This window comes from Lonchura striata, chromosome 2, assembly GCF_050655825.1.
Source record: "Lonchura striata isolate lonStrDom1 chromosome 2, ASM5065582v1, whole genome shotgun sequence".
NCBI lineage: Eukaryota > Metazoa > Chordata > Aves > Passeriformes > Estrildidae > Lonchura > Lonchura striata.
In genome coordinates this window covers 3,850,415-3,866,535 of record NC_140704.1, presented here as the reverse complement: position 1 = coordinate 3,866,535, position 16,121 = coordinate 3,850,415, and positions in this window count along the sequence as shown.

Genomic DNA, 16,121 nt, shown 5'->3' with positions numbered 1-16,121 from the left:
TGAAGACTGGTTCAGTATCTTGACTGTCAACCCAGTGAAATACTTGTGACTAAATTTATCTGCCTTTTAAGTTGTTTTTAAATTGCCTTTAGCGTGTGATGTTTCCTTATCTTGGACAAGAGAGAGGAAAAAGGAAGGAGGCTATTTCTGCCATCTCTTTCCTCCTGCAAAGAACCCTCCTCCCCTTCCCTTCTCTTGGCCTTCCAAAGCTTTTGTTCATTTAAAATTAGCCCTTTGAGGTGTTCTTGGGAAAATCAGGCTGCGCACAGCGAGCAACTCCCTGTGGGGAGGTTTGTTGCGGTAAACATGGGGCAGAACCTCAGTGAGTCACCTGGCTGGCGTTCCCCCACTGCAGGAGGGACGGAGCAGTAGGAAACCCATAAAGAAACATGCCACCACCACCAGGGATGCCTCGGTAAAACCATTTCCCATCCCATCCAGGCATCCTACCAGCAATTCCCTGCAAGCGTCAGTCTACTTAGTAATTCGCGGGCACTGGATGCCTGGCTCTGATCTCATTGCCATTGTTCGACCAAAGGAAGGATTCAAAACAAGGCTTGGGGCCAAAAATAAGGTCTGGAACGCTTTTAAAATTCAGGTTATCTTGCCCCCATGCTTTTTTTTTTTTTTTTTTTTTTTCCTAATTTTCCTTGCAGCTTAATTTTAGTGACCCCCACTGGCCAAGGCTCAGCTGTAATGAATCCCTGGTAGCCCTGGTTGGATTGGAGAGAAGCTGTTGCTGGCCTGCAGTGCATCAGAGCAGTCTGATCTATCTGTCTGCCCACACCTGCTGCTCAACTCAGCCACCCAGAAATGCTTGGGAGCACTGTTGCACCCAAAAATGCCTCTGTTGCAGCTTTTCCCAATAAAGGCATTACAGAAGGGATGAACCAAAACAAATTATCCTTTGTCAGCCTTTGAATGAGAAAAAAGAAAGCACGTGGGATGTTTTATCCAACCACCTGTCAGGATCTTTCACAGAAGCTGTGTGAAATGGGAAGGAGAAGAAATACACAAAATTACGTTTTTTGGCATCTCCATTATCTGTTTTGTTGCTCTGCAGTGGAACACATGGATGGAGGGTTTGTTTTGCAGGAGAGGGAGGATGACAAAAGCTAACAGCCTGTCTCAGGGGTTCTGCTGGATGGAAGGTTTATAGCAGCTCCTGACAGTTTTGATGACAGAGGGAAAGGGCTTTATTTGATATTTAATTGGTACCTGGGCAGCTTGGATGAGGAACTCCTTTCCCATTCTCTTTCTTTTCTCTACATGGAGGTCAAACTTCAGGTTCTATGAATTCCAAACCTCACCTTTCTAATGCCAAAGTTATGTAGATCTTCAATGATTGCCCTGAAACACCGATGACTTAAAGCTTCCTTGCATTAATAAAACCTTGTTTACAACGAGTAAATGGAAATTTTTCCAAAGTTTTGCCCTGCACAGTAAATGAGACACATCTGGTGTCATGGCATGAATTTATCACCTATTTTCAGCTGGTACCTTCAGCCAAGGCAGCTCTTGTTCTGGAGGTGGAGCAGGCAGGGCAGCACAGACCTCAGCACGGGGGAGTTGTTCTGCCAAAGGGTGTTTTGGTCTGTTCCATCAGACACTGAGCCCACAGGGATGGCATTCGCTGCTCACAGCAAACACGGGCTGGGAATAGGACGTGGCTTTGAGAGGCTGCATAAATGGGTGGACAGTTCCCAAGAAAGTGCCCATTCCTGTGACACTGGAAATTTACAGCTCCTGGTGGAAATGGTTATGTGTTGGTGCCCCACCAAAAGAAAATCTTTCTGCAGCTGGATATTTTATTGATCTGTTAGAATTTTGTGTTTTTATGGCATGGGCATGCTTACCACAAAGAAAAAATAACACAGAATCCATGGTAGGTCTGATATTTCATCCAGAATAGAGAAATGACACAGAACCAGGACATTTCATATGACATTTTCATCTTCTGTTTTAATAGACGTATTTTAAGTTTACATTTTAAAACCATCTGTAACTTAATTTTCCAAAAAATACACTCAAAGACAAAGCAAGCATGTATCGCCTGTCAGAACTATAATTATGAATAGTGTTTTCAAATAAAAGATTTTATAAAAATGAATCAATATTAGTGCTAAGAAATCATGCATATGTACACCACCAGGAAAGTATTTCCTGATTTAATTTCTTAAATAATTCCTTCATTTCTAAAGAATTTTTTATTAAAAAAATCAATTTTGCAAAATTAGCATTTCAGAAGATTGATCAAATATGATAAAGAAATGGAAAGTCATACCTGAGTGAAAGATTAATGAAGAAATAAAGGACAGCAAATTGTTGTCTTGAAGTAAAACAAACAAACAAACAGGAGAATGAACATAAAGAAGAAACCCATAAAGAGTAAAGAAATCAGAACTCAACTGTCTATGGCTGAATTCCACCAGATTTCCATTGTGGTGACTAATAGAATGTGGACTTATATCCAAAAGAAAATTTCATCTCCCTTAAAAGAATTCTGCTTCTCCTTCCCATATCTGGTGGGAGGATAGGTCATACGTCAGTGTTTCTTCTGCCTCAAAGATTTTACATAGAAGAGTTGTGGCTCTTATTCTGATGATCTGGATATCATTCATGGTAAATATTAAGACTGTTTAGGAATTTTTAAAGGGAAGTTTTCTCAACTTTTAAAACATTTGCCTTCCTGAGCACCAAAATTTAATGTTGATCAATTTTGTTGCCCACAACTGTGCAGCCCTGTATAAAGAAATGAGGAATTCTCTTCCTTTAATATTTAGAAACAAACAAAAAAGCAAAAAATATTTTTTCCCTCTTCTTACATTTTGCTTAGGATACAGTTTCCATAACCTTTTCCTTTCAGGAACAGATGAGTAGATAAAACTTTTTCCTTAATATCCCTGATTTCCTGTTGTATTCTGGTCCCTCTTGAGTCATGGCCCTCTGCTGACTAATTGAACAGGATGAACGTTGTGACACTGAGGTTCAAGACAACACACAGGCAGCTTCTGTTGTTATCTGCATGGGAAGGATGAAGCTGAGGGCTGTCTCTGGATTCCCAATGGCATCACCAAACACTGGCATCAGTCCTAGAAGGGATTGGAAGTTGCTGTTCATAGCTGGTCTCTGATGGGAGCTTGTTGGCCTCTCTGTGAGCTCCTTTCTCCGGTCACTCTCTTTCCTGTGCCTTGACCAGCTCTTCTGAGCTCTTTGGTGCCTCCTTGCTCCATCCTGCCTCGCTGGTCTGTGTATCTTGGAAATATTTCCAGGCTAAGCAGTGGATGTGTGAAAGTTCAATGAACTGTGAACCACCCACTTAGATCACCTTCTGTATGCCCTTAAATGAATTCAGCACTTGTCTTTAACAATTTCAGTTTTTTCTGAGGAGAGTAAAGAATTTAAGCAGGTTATAAAGAATGACACTTTATCCAGCAATGTCCAGCACAAAATTCATTTTGAAGTTAAGTAAATACAGGTGCATGTGGAACATGTTGCAAAAATACATTATCATAGAAATATAAAATATGCTGCATTGGAAGAGACCCACCAGGATCATGGAATTCAGCTCCTGACCTTGCACAGGACACCCAAAAAATCTCACCCTGGGCCTGAGAGTGTTTTCCAAATGTTTCCTGCAACCAGGCAGACTTGGAGCTGTAGCCCTTCCCTGTAGAGCCTCTTCAGTGCCCCACCATGCTCTGGGGCAAGAACTTTTCCTCATATCAACCTAAACCAAAAATTTTATTTGTCTCCATCCAAAAAGGACCTGTAGGCAAGAGGAACTCAGTGTTTTTGGGGGGTCCTAGGTCTGCCATCCCCATGCACACCTAGGATACTGGGAACACTCTCTTTGTTCAAGGGAACAAGCAAGTGATGCTCCCATTCCCTCTATCATGAATTCCCAGGACTCTTTGCTATATATGAAGGAAGGAGTGGGGGAAATAAAACAGAAAAAAGTCCATGAGCATCTTGAGGACTGTCAGGAACAATCAGATGGGACATGAACTCAAGCTCTGTAGCTACAAGCAATACTTGTTGCTTTCTTTTTGGAAAATCGCTGCAGATGTTCAAGCAAATTGAAGAAAACTTAGTAAGAGTCTGTGAAATGAAATCATGTCTTCTGTTACAAAGCTTGTTTTTCTGAGCCCCAGAGAGGATTTTAAAATGCTTTAAATTGTTTGTTTTGACTTAAGTCAAGATTAATTAAGTTTTCCTTGGAAATAGCTGGGCATGTCCAGAAACAATTGGATGAATAAGAAATAAAAGTGCACATGGTAGGTAAGAACTCTAACTTTTCATGTAATTTATAAATCCTGGGGCAGATGACTCTCGATTTCAATATTGACTTGAAAATTATTAAAGGAATGGGGAACCTTTTGTTCTCTTGATGCTTTTTATGCCTTTCTTTGCAGATAATTTTCTGAAAAAAATAGTAGAAACTGATATTGTCCCATGAATTCCAGAGAAGTTAGCAAGTTCAATAACTGCAAGAATAGGTGGATTTTAAAGCTAAACGAGATCATTTTAATTATGTGCCTTGAACACTTCCTAACCCAGGCCAGCATATCTAAGACAGTAATTCCTGTGGCGAGTTTCATAACATCTGGTTGAGATAACCCAAGTGTTTCTTAACTGGGTTTCATAAGGCACCTCTTCATCTCAGCCCTCACCTCTTATCAGTATATGCTATTCTATGAAATATTCCTGTTTTATCAGTAGAATAATGGAAGGAATTTTCAGGGGTGTCTCAGAGAGCTGACAGAGACTTGAGCAACATGAAGGACTTTAATGAAGGTTTAAAAAGGTCTCCACAATTATGGGTGTGAGGAAGTGGATAATGAGGAAGATCTCCTCTTAAGCCTTTCAAATTTGCCCAGAGTTCTCATTTCCCATCCTTGGAAAACCTGAAGAATATCCTGCAAAGCAGGAACGATTCATTCCGAGCTGTTCAACGCTTTTCTCCTTCTGTTTTCTCCACATTGTCAGCACACTGGCCTTGGTTTCAAACCCAGGCTAATCACTTTGCAGGCAAGCAGGCTGGCTCTAGAGGTTTGCAGTGTTTTCTACAGAGGGTGGGTTTATTTTGGAGGTCAAGATAAGAGTTGCCAAGCAGCTGCCAGAGCTGATGGATAGAAGGCAATTGCAGGAATGTCCAGAAATGCTTAATTGTTCTTTAGTTGATTAAACAAATGGATGCAGGATGAACTCCAGATTGTTCTGGGTGTGGGCATTGGCCAAAAGAGAGGACTTTGCAAATGTATGTGTATTATTATTTTTTTAATGGAATTTTGTTTTTATTTTCACTGTTTCTGCATGCTGGAGTATTCCAGAAATGTAATAACTTTATGGTGTTGTTGAAACAAATTATTTGAATTCAGAAATTGGTTTGAGAAAGGATTTGTAAGAATCTGAGACCTAATGGGCTTAAATTACTTCACTCTGCTACAGTGATTGCTGAAAGTGATACCACCACTGCTGATACCACCAAAAAAACCCTTACTATTTTTATCAGAAAACAGTAACTCCTCATGCAGTGGTGTCTTTATATTAGAAGATTCCATGGGCCAGCACAGGAGCACACACTGTGAGAGCATTTCATATTCGGGGTTGAAGAAGTTTCATACCAAACTGGTTCCTGGAAAAAAATGTGTCTTCCAGGAGCTGGGTTGAATTGGAAAAGAAGTGAAAGCACAGCTTGTAAACCTGAAATTTCTCACATGCATGAACTGCATGTGAAACACGAGTAGTTTATCCCTCCATCATGCCCTAGGATTAATTAATTAATTAATTAATTCAGGAATATTCATTTACAGAATGAAGACAAATAATGATGACTGAGGACTACGGAAGTGCCTGGTATTTAAACAATACTTATACTCCAAGAAAACTCTGTCAGCCCTGAAATTAGGCTTCAAAATCTGTCTAGAAACCAACTGCTGCTGCTGGAAAGAATGGTGCTGCACATCTGGAAAGTCAGAGAGTGTTCAAGTGTCTAAAAATGGCAATTGGGTTATGATTTAGCTCTAAATAAATAGTAAAAAATTCCTTTTCCCCACTGAGGCAGGACCAGGCCTTTAAGCAGATTAATTAAATGTTGACAGTGGTAATGGCAGATTAAGGGATAATTTACCTATAGGGGATTTGCTGTTAATAATGGAAGCTGTTACCAATTATTAGATTTTATAGGCTGAGTATTGCCTAAGTAGGAGCGTGAGGCCCTCTGTAAGTGGACTTATTCCCTGCTATCTTCAAAGGTATTTTCAAACTTTCTCATGTGGTTTTGGAGTTGTTGAAAAAGAATGCAGTGACTCTGCAACCTGCAGTATGAAATATTATTAATCACTCTGACCTTTTGAGAACGTTTTGGGTTTTGGGATGGTGTTTTTGTTGGTTGGAATTTTTTTTTTTTTTTGGTCTGGCTTATTCTGTGGAAAAAAAATGGAGATTAAAAAATCAGAGGAGGAAACAGTGGAGTGAAAAATGATGTTTTCTGAAATATTTGCTGTATTAGAGACAGGAGTTTCTTCTCCACCTCATATTTTGTTATTTCGGGCCACCCTGTTTTCTTGTATTGACTTGTTCTGAGGATATTTTTGGTCACATTAAGCACGCACAGAAAAATCAACAAAATAAGTAAAAATCAAGTCTTATCATGGGGAATATGTGCCTTGGAGTGTCTTAGTTTTCAGTTATCATGTTTCCAGAACTATGTGCATCCCTCTGTAGGCTCCATAATTCAGGGAATAGACATTGTAGGGAGGGAGATGTTCCTGTCACCTCATTTTAAAAACCAAAGTTGGACACAAAAGTCAGCAGTTTGGGATCCATACATTTATCCAAAGGAGAGGGATGTGTTTGTGAAGCCTCTCTTTCAGTCCAGGGGACAAATCACATAACTGCAATCCTCTTCCCATAATAATCAGTCCTGGGGGACCACGACTTGGGGATTTGCAGGTCAGAAAATGCAAAACTTGAAGAAAAATATTAGTCTTTGGAAAGATGACAATGTCCCAGGGAGGACCATTTGTCCTGCTGGCATTGCCTTGGACCCAGTGTCTCTGAAGCAAAATAACTCAAGATATTATATCTTGCAAGGGCTGTGTAAAGAGATGCTGTAAATCCTCATGGATGATACACCAGAGCTGGTTGCGGGGGCTGTGTGCACTGTGAAACCTGGATATTGGGTTGCATAAAGTGAAAGAAGTTTTAGTGAGGAAAACTTTCCTTCCTCTGGTGTGTTCATAATGCAACTGGTCCTGCGATATCCCAAGAGCTTCAGGATTTTCCCTTCTTTCTACTTCCTCTGGCAAAAATATTTTGTCTCTCAAGTAACTCGTCTGTCTCTAGTTAGCAAGAAGGAGTGGTTTCCTTTGAGATTTATTCCCCTGCTTTGGGGCTGATCCACTCCATATCTACATCAGCAACCATTGCATTCCCACCTGGTCTGACTTCCAGAGAAGCCAACAGGATCCATTTCATGGCCTTCAATGGCCAGCTTTGATTATCCTCTGAAGGCCAAAAGACAAACATAAATAAAAATGTTGATCTATCACATCATCAGCAACACAGAGCGAAGCATCAGGAAGGCATTTATTTCACATTAGGATAAAACTGCCAGAGAAGCCAGAACCATTAAATCTGACAGGACATTAACGGGCAGGAATGATTTGCAGGAGGCTGTCAGGGAAATCCCAAGACTGAAATATAAATTATGTTGAAACATTGCCCATTCAGTGATAAGTTAATGCTCAGGAACACATCTGCATGGTTTTCGCAGATCCATAAATCCCGAAGCAATTCCATATGAAATTAGAGTTTCTTCTATCAAGGCATCTTTCATCTCATATCCATCCCACTCTTGGTTTTAATACACGCACAGAAAATATCTGGAATGACACCAGGAGGTGATTCATAGGCAAAACCCACGTGCAGAGGGTACACAAGTTTGTTTTCTTGGGCAAAGACCCTGCCCTTGGCTCTCTGGTCTGGAGATAGGTGGGTCTGGAGATAGGTGGGTCAGCAGGCATGCACTGGAAAGAAGTTGGAAAATAAGAAAAAATGTTGTTCCTCTGCCTCATAAGTTTTGATTATCTTCCTCCTTGTTTTTCTGAATTTTCCTCATGGAATTAATAAGTAATCAGAATAATAAAGAAATTATTAGAATGTCCTTGTTGACGGCAGGGCAAGTGTCTTTAGAGCAGAGCAGATGTTCCATGGCATTAGCTGCTCCCATGCTTGGCTCCATCACGTTCCAGGGTGACAGGATGATTGGAGTGATCTGGTTTGGGAAATTGCATGAGCTGCTCTAGGAACTCTCCAGCTGTTTCCTCCCTTTGGGCTGAGAGCAAACTACTGCAAAGCATTGTCAACATCTCTGTGGCTCCTTCAATCCCCAAAGATCTTCACAAGCCAGAGATGCATTTCTGAGGCCTGTTTTCACAGCTTTCTGCAAGTCTTCTTACCTTTACTATGTTTCCCACAGGAGAGGTCTATTAAATGTTCAAATTCCTTGCCAGCACAGGTTTTATGTTCTGTGCACACTTGTTGGTTTGAAAAAAACTCATGTTTAGTATTTCAAGAAACTTTGTGCTCGTCATTTCCTCAGGGGAGTTATTATACAATAGATCTTGCTAGGAAAGTTTCTCCTCCACCTTGATAATTGGTCCTATATTTGCTCTTCCTAGGGGTATATATATAAAAATATATATGTGATATATTATTACTATATATATAATTCAAGTAAGTTCCTGATTCTGTTCTTTTAACACATCATTAAATCATATGATACCTCAGAGCCCTTCCTATTCTACACTTGGATAAACTACTGACTCTCATGAGCCTTTTGTTAATATTCATTATTTTTTCCACCTTGCTTCTAGGAAGTCAGCACAGCCCCATGGCTGCAGGTCTGGGAATACCTAAATTCAGTTTTTTGCTTTGCCATATTATTTCCATCAGACTCTGAATATTCATTGTTAGCTCTCTTCATTCCTTGTAAGTGCAAATATTTTGCTTGCTTTTCTTTTTCTCAGCTTCATCAAGAGTCAATCTCACTTTTTTATTTTCCTGTCTTTTCTCTTTTCTTGTCCCTATTTACAGTGGTCCTTCTTCTTTTATTTTCTTTTTTTTTTTTTCCCTTTTTTTGGTGGTGGCCTTCCCCAAATTAATCTCCCCTATACCTGCAATGGCATTCAAAGGCTCCTATTTTTACTTCTTTTTTTTTTTTTTTTTCACCTCCCTGACTCTCTGAGAGGTAAAAAAAAAGTTTTTGCTCAGAAACATTGACCATTCTGGCCAACAAGTGATGCTCTAGAGAGGAGCAAAACTTTCTTGTCTTTATTTGTGGCATGTTTTTGGTACAGGAAATACCCCGCTCCCTCGCTTCTCATCTGATTCATGCAGTGATTTCAAAGAAAATAACAGCAGATCATTTGAAAGGAATTACAGCTATTTTTGCCTGGTGGGCTTGAGAAATTTTGCGGTATCTTTCCTTTACTTTTGATGAAAACTCTAAAGGTTTCTGTGTGGGGAGAGATTGGCAGGTTGTTTTTGTTGTTAAGCTGAGACAGCAATGTGTGGGTGGAGGAAGGTTTTGTTTAATTCAGTGCTGGGAAATGGGGGGACTTAATCTTGCCTCTAATATTCTGCTTCTCTCTGTTTAGTGGCGGACACTTGAGTGAGCAGCTGAAAGTCTCTAGGAGAAACAAAGTGCTGGACAGCCTTGGTCAACATCTAATGACAATGCCCAGAGCACATCAAAAATTGTGTTCTGTGCCTGAAAGCCAAGGAAGAGACATGTCTGAAGGCAGCAGCTTAAGATGCCATGTAAATTGGGATATTTTAACCAGGGATATTTTAACCAGGGATATTTTAACCTTAATGGGTCACCATCTTCCTCTTTATCCTGCCTGGACTGTGCAGGTCCCAAAACCTAAACACGTCAGAAGAATCTGCTCCACGAGTTGCTCACATTACATACATGGAAATAAATTGAATTCTTCATCTCAGTCTTCATCTTTGGTCTGAAACTGGTTACCTGATTTTCTTAGTTAGGGGCCAGAAAAGACATTGGTAAAAATTTAATTCAGGTCCTTAAAAAACAAGAGAAACACTTTTTGAATCTTCCAGCAAAGAAGGGTTGGCAGGACATGGTGCCCACCTAGTGTGAGCAGGGGTATGGGCAGCAGCAGGAAAAAAGAAAGAAAATGCTTCCTGAGAAGAATATTAACCAAAGAAAGAATTGTATTTTTTTTTTACCCCAAAATGTGATTTTATTTTACATAAAGTGCCATTCAAACTGCATGAGGACTTTATCAGGCTCTTCACACAATACCAAAGGGTGCTCCATCTGGAAGTAGTCTGGATTAGCCTGAAAAACCAGGCTGGCTGCTTGAGTCCAGTGCTGGAATCCTTGGTAACTGTGAGACTTCTAGAAAATTTAGACAGTTTAAATTTGTATCTTAAGAGACAGGATGAACTTTAGCAGAGATACAATTTCATTTGAGCCAAAGCTCACCTTAATAATTTTTTAAAAATTTTTCATGTATAGAGGTCTTCTTGCTGTCATTGTTCTATGTCTGTTTGCTCATCTTGGCTGCAAAAAGGAAAATATAAATAATTGGCTAAAAGCAAGTTTTTATTGATTGAGAAAGGCTTTGGCTGTTTTTGTTGTAGTAACTTTGCAGAAAGATGGAGGAGTGAAAAAGAATTCTTTAAGGTAAATCATGGCACAGGAATAATGAGAATTATCTGAAGAGTAATATATATATATATATATATATATATATATATATATATATATATATATATATATATATATATATATTTGAAATTAAATGTTCCTGGCCATGCTTGCACTGAAGTTTGGAAACATCTTCGTAATGGGAGAAACAGAGGAAAGAGAGGAAGAGGTGACTGTGAGCTGGAGATTTATGCATTTATTGAAGTCAGAATATGATATGGATTCTTTTTAACAGCAGTGAATTGAATTTAATTATGGAAGAGGTCATGCAACACACTTCAATTCCAAGAAACAGATGCTGGCAAAACCACATGGGCCAGTGAAGAGATTGTGAATGTCATTCACATCCATGCAGAGGAAGCACATGGAATGAAAATGTATCTCCCTGTTTTTCTCTAATATTTGTGCTCCAGGGTTGAGATGGTTTAAGAGATTAAGGACAGGATATGGAAGATTTCAGCAGAGGAAAGCTTTTGAAATCAGGCTGTGGCTCTCAGCAAATGAAGAGGCTGCTGTGTGTTCAATAAAACTCTGGTTATCTCAGTCTGATTTATGGGGATGCACATCTAAGGCTACTCCTTCATTGCCCAATTCATTACATTCAGCAAGATCAGAGCAAATTTCTCAATCAGCCCATGAATTTGAAATAGTGGATTCAGAACTCAAACCAGGCTATAATTTATGCCATTGGAAAATCACTCTACTCATCCCTGTACTGGAGACTACTGGCCAGTGCCAATTATGGTGACTTTTAAGTCAAATTTAATCCAGCTGTTCCTCTTCGGGTGCTTTGTTTGGTGTGCCTGAGGGATTTCAAGCTGCATTAGACTTTGTTGGCTTTCATGGTCAGAAAAGCCTCCAGATTCCTTTATTCCTACCTCCTATACTATATAAACCAATTCCTGCCATCATGGGAATTTTTATAGTTCTTCCTGACTATATTTCTATCGTTTACTAGTAACTACAGCTAGTACACTGCTTGTAAACTACTACTGCTTTATTGGTCCAGTGTCCAGTGACGGAAAAGTCAAAAATAGAGAAAAGTAGAGAAACTTTGTCTGCATTTTGCAGAGTCTGGCAGTTGTTGCTTTTGAACTCTGGACACAATAGGAAGAGAAAGAATCTGGAAATCATCTTTCATGCCCATCCTACCACCCCCCCCCCCCCCTTTGCCCATCTCCCTCTAATGCCCCACACTGTGAGTTATTAAACCCAGGTGCTGCATCAGCCAGACATTCAACCACTTGATCTTTACTACCTGATAGTCATGTTACATAAAAGGAAAAGAAAAAATGCAAAAGCCCTGCAGCCAAGCCAGCTAGAGGAAATGGAAAACCACAGCAGCCTGCTAGGAAGGAGGAGAGATTATTACAGTGCAGTGGGGCAGAGCTTCTCCCCTGGAATAGTTTAGGAACAAGACTTTGAGGCAGGAGCTGTGTAATCTGCCCTCTATTGCAGGAGTAACAGGAATCCTCCAAATCAAATGTCTGCCCTGAATATGTTCATCCATAATTTCTTTTGCTGCTGATGCCAGCTTGATCTTTTTGCTGTGTGTCTTGGTTTGACAAGACAGGAGTCTGTGAAGGAGGGCAAAAGCCTCCTGTGCAATGGAGAAGGTAAACCCCCTCCCCCCGAATTACCAGGATTTTTAAATTAAAAGGCTCCCAGGCAAAGATATGGGAATGGGAGTAACAATTCTTTACTAGGAGAAATTAAATAACAATTTTAAAAAAGGCAAATGCAATTGGTACAAACAAAACTAGTGATAAAGTCCACAACCTGGCACTCTGAGGATTCGGGGTATTAATAGCAGTCTAGTTGAAATGATAGCTGCTCCTCTTGCAGTGGCTGATGAATTACGGCTGCAGTGGTGATCTTTAGAAGGGTATAGTTTTCCTCTGAAGATCTGGTGGCAGTGGGGCCGGTCTTCCTCTGCGCTGGGGCTGCCTCCGAGCTCCGCCGCCGCCGCCTCACCGCGCTCCGGCCGCTTCTCTCGGGAGTCCTGCCAAAGGAGCTGCTTCTCCAGGAAATCCCGCAAAGAGAGAGCAGCTCTGTCTCCCAAAAGGTACCCCTTTATCCCATAAAAGAGTGCTTGGCTTCCCCCTCTGGGTGGAACATCTCACAATGGGATGGTGTTACGTTACCAGCCCTGCAGTGAGTCAGTCAATGGCCCATTAACAAACCATTACCTCTTCGGAGCAAACCATTGTTCTTGGAAGAGATAACAAACCTGCCCAACCTCCAACAGATGGCAAATAGAATACAAGCGTATCTTACAAACGTCCTGTGGCGCATTTTGTTGAATGGGAAATATTCCATGTCCTAATGCCTGCCCAGGAGAACAGAAAGCAGTCCTGCTGAAAGTCCACAGAAGAGTTCCAGCTGCTGATCCCACCACCTTATGCCACTGTCTTGGTTTGGAAAGACAGGTGTCTACTAAGGAGAGCAGGACCCTCCCTTGAAATGAAAAATGTAAACACTGTCCCTCCAAATGATTATAAATTTGAAATAAAGGGGCTCTCAGGCAAAGATATGGGAGGAGGAATAACAGTCCTTTATTAGGGAAGAAAACAAAAATAAAATAAAGATGCAGTAATACAAAACACCACTGGCAGAGTCAGAGCAGGCCCTGGCAGCCTGTGGGTCAGGGAGGTGGCACAGCCCCATCCCAGGGTGGCTCAGCCCTCCTGCAGTGCCAGCTGTGCTTCTGCTGGAGCAGGATCCTGCACAAGGGGGGAGTTTTCCTCTGGAGCTCCAGGGCTGGGGGAGATGGGCCTGGGCTCCTCTGGGAATGCAGTGGGGAAGAAAACTGCTCCTCTGGGAATGCAGGGGGAAGGAAGCTGCTCCCCTGGGAATGCAGGGGGCAAAGGCTGCTGTGCTGTTCCCAGGTCAGATTGTATCCAGGTAGGAATTCTTGGCTCCTCCCCTGTGTGCACCATCTCCACATGGGATGATGGAATTTTCTCAGCCATGTAGGGACACTCAGTGGCCATGGACAGCAGAGATCTCCTGGAGGGAGGATTGGCTCTGGGAGAGGTAAAGAAAAGTGCCCAGTGAACAGGAGAGAACTGCCCCAGCTCTGACAGATGGTGATAGAATTCACAACCCAGATACATCTGCTAACCTAAGACACACACCTTGTGGATCCAGGTGATTAAAACTGCCCGTGTTTGTGCAAGAAAACTGAACAAGTCCAGGCCCTGGGGTGTGTCCCCTGCAGAAAATCATTCATGTCATAAGGTTTCTACCATCCATCATCTCTAACATGGTGTGGCTGTATCCACAGATTTTTCTCTGGGAAAGTTAGGTAGATTGCTTTACAGAAACACCAGAAAAGGATTTAAACCCATCAAACTTCTTTGCTGAAGCACTGAAGCTGAGAACCTGGTTGTTACAGGCTGGGATGCTGGAGTTCTGTGGTTTCTCACCTGAACTTTTGGAAAGCATCCAGGTACATTTTTACTGATATCTTGGCCTTAGTTTCCCCACTGAATTTGTAGAGAAGCTGAGCCTATGTGGTGTGAGTCACATATTATTCCCTTGAACAGCACACGCTCTGGAAAGTGCTGTGGGTACTTTCACAGGCACTTGATTTTAGCAGGGCTCTGTAGTCTCAGAGTCACTCCTGAATATGGAGGGGAATGGAGAAAGATTTGAAACAAAACATTAAAAATATATTTTCTGTCATCACATGTGGTCATGCTCAGGTGAACACTGGTGTATAGCCCAGCCCCAATGATCTTTATTTTCCATCAGCACTGGGTGAAAAGAATAGAAAATAGCAAAAGGTTACTGATCATGTTTTTCTCTGCATGTTGACAATCAGTGTATTAAAAGCTGATTTCTGTGATTATTACCATGAGTCAGTGAGTGCCATCTGTCTCTTGGCACTGATAACTGAGCCAAGATCAATATCTGCATCATCCTACCTTTGTGTCTTTCTTTTACAAATTGTTTTAAATTGCAATGAGTGATTTTCTTTTTAAGGACTTTTGAGGCTTCTAGTCTCTCTATGGAATAAGTGTATTTATAAATCCTAGAAAACAGCATTGGAATTCTTACCCATTAAAGAATATCTGCCTAATACATTAGCAACTTACCATGCTCAAAACACAAACAGAATTTCTGAATGCTTCTGCAGAAACAGAGTGTGTGCAGAGCTGTGGACACTGAGCCAGAACTTTTGGATCACCCAGGAAAGGCTCTGAGAGCTCCGTGGGCCCCCCCAGGTTTGTTTTTATAAGAAGTCCTTGACACCAGCCAAGGACTGGTGCACTCTAACTTCCCATCCAGATGAGAGTCAGGAACGTGCCTCTGCCAGCCCCTCCCCACCTCTTTTCCTTGGCTGCACAAACCATCAATAGTTTGTTAAGCATTTGTATTTTATTTTAAAGCATAATCACTCTGTGACTACTGGAAGTCTTCCAAATACCAGTTAAACCCCAGCCTGAAATAAGCTATTTTCTCTTTATTTGAAACCTTCAAAACAATGCTAGCAATCTGCTTTCACTCTCTATCATACACAAGGCCATGGATCACTGATTAATTTCTGTTTCTCTTCTTCTAGGATTCTGTTTTGTCTCTTATCTCATATTTTATTTCTGTGCATTGCTGTCATGGAAGTTGCTACCAAGACTATTTTGCTGTAACTTAAATTTTAAAGATGGTTTGCAAGAAGTGCAGATAATTAGAATGTTTTTCACCCTGTACCACTCCTGGTAATAATTTAAAAAATAAAAATTGTGTGGCCCATGAAAATCAAAGGTTTTCTTTTTAAGCCTGTTTTCTTGCGCCCCTGCGCAAGAGATCTGCTGTCCTAATGCGGATTTGCCACATAGCAAGGAAAGACCATGGTATATTTTTCATTGTGTGTTGTTGCTCTGAAGAAATTGTATATGTAATTTAACCTCTGTGAATACAGGTTATGCTGTAGACCATAGTCTGTTTTGGTCAGTGGCAGAAAAACCAGGCATGAATCTGCAATTTCAGTCTGTGGCAGAGCTGCCCTGGGAAGGAGCATTGTTGGAGAGCAATTTTAGGCTTGAATCAAAGGCCCAGGGCCAAAATCTTCTGACCACAGGCAGGGTGAAGCTGACAATCCCTTGGAATAAACTGCTGTGTAATGCCCCATTCATTATTATTCTGATTTCTAGAGAACTTGTTACAGCATCACAGATGTCCCATGAGAAGGGCTGTCTCACAACCCCAGCTCTTTTCACCACCAAAAATGCTTTTTCCCCATTATTCCTTCACAGTGCACCACCATTGTTTTCTTCTGCTGGCACATTTCCATTTATTGTTCTGGGAAAATTTGTGCTGGTAAATAATATCATGGAAGGGTCCCTAATTGTTATCTCCGCATTCTGTAAGTTCTCAG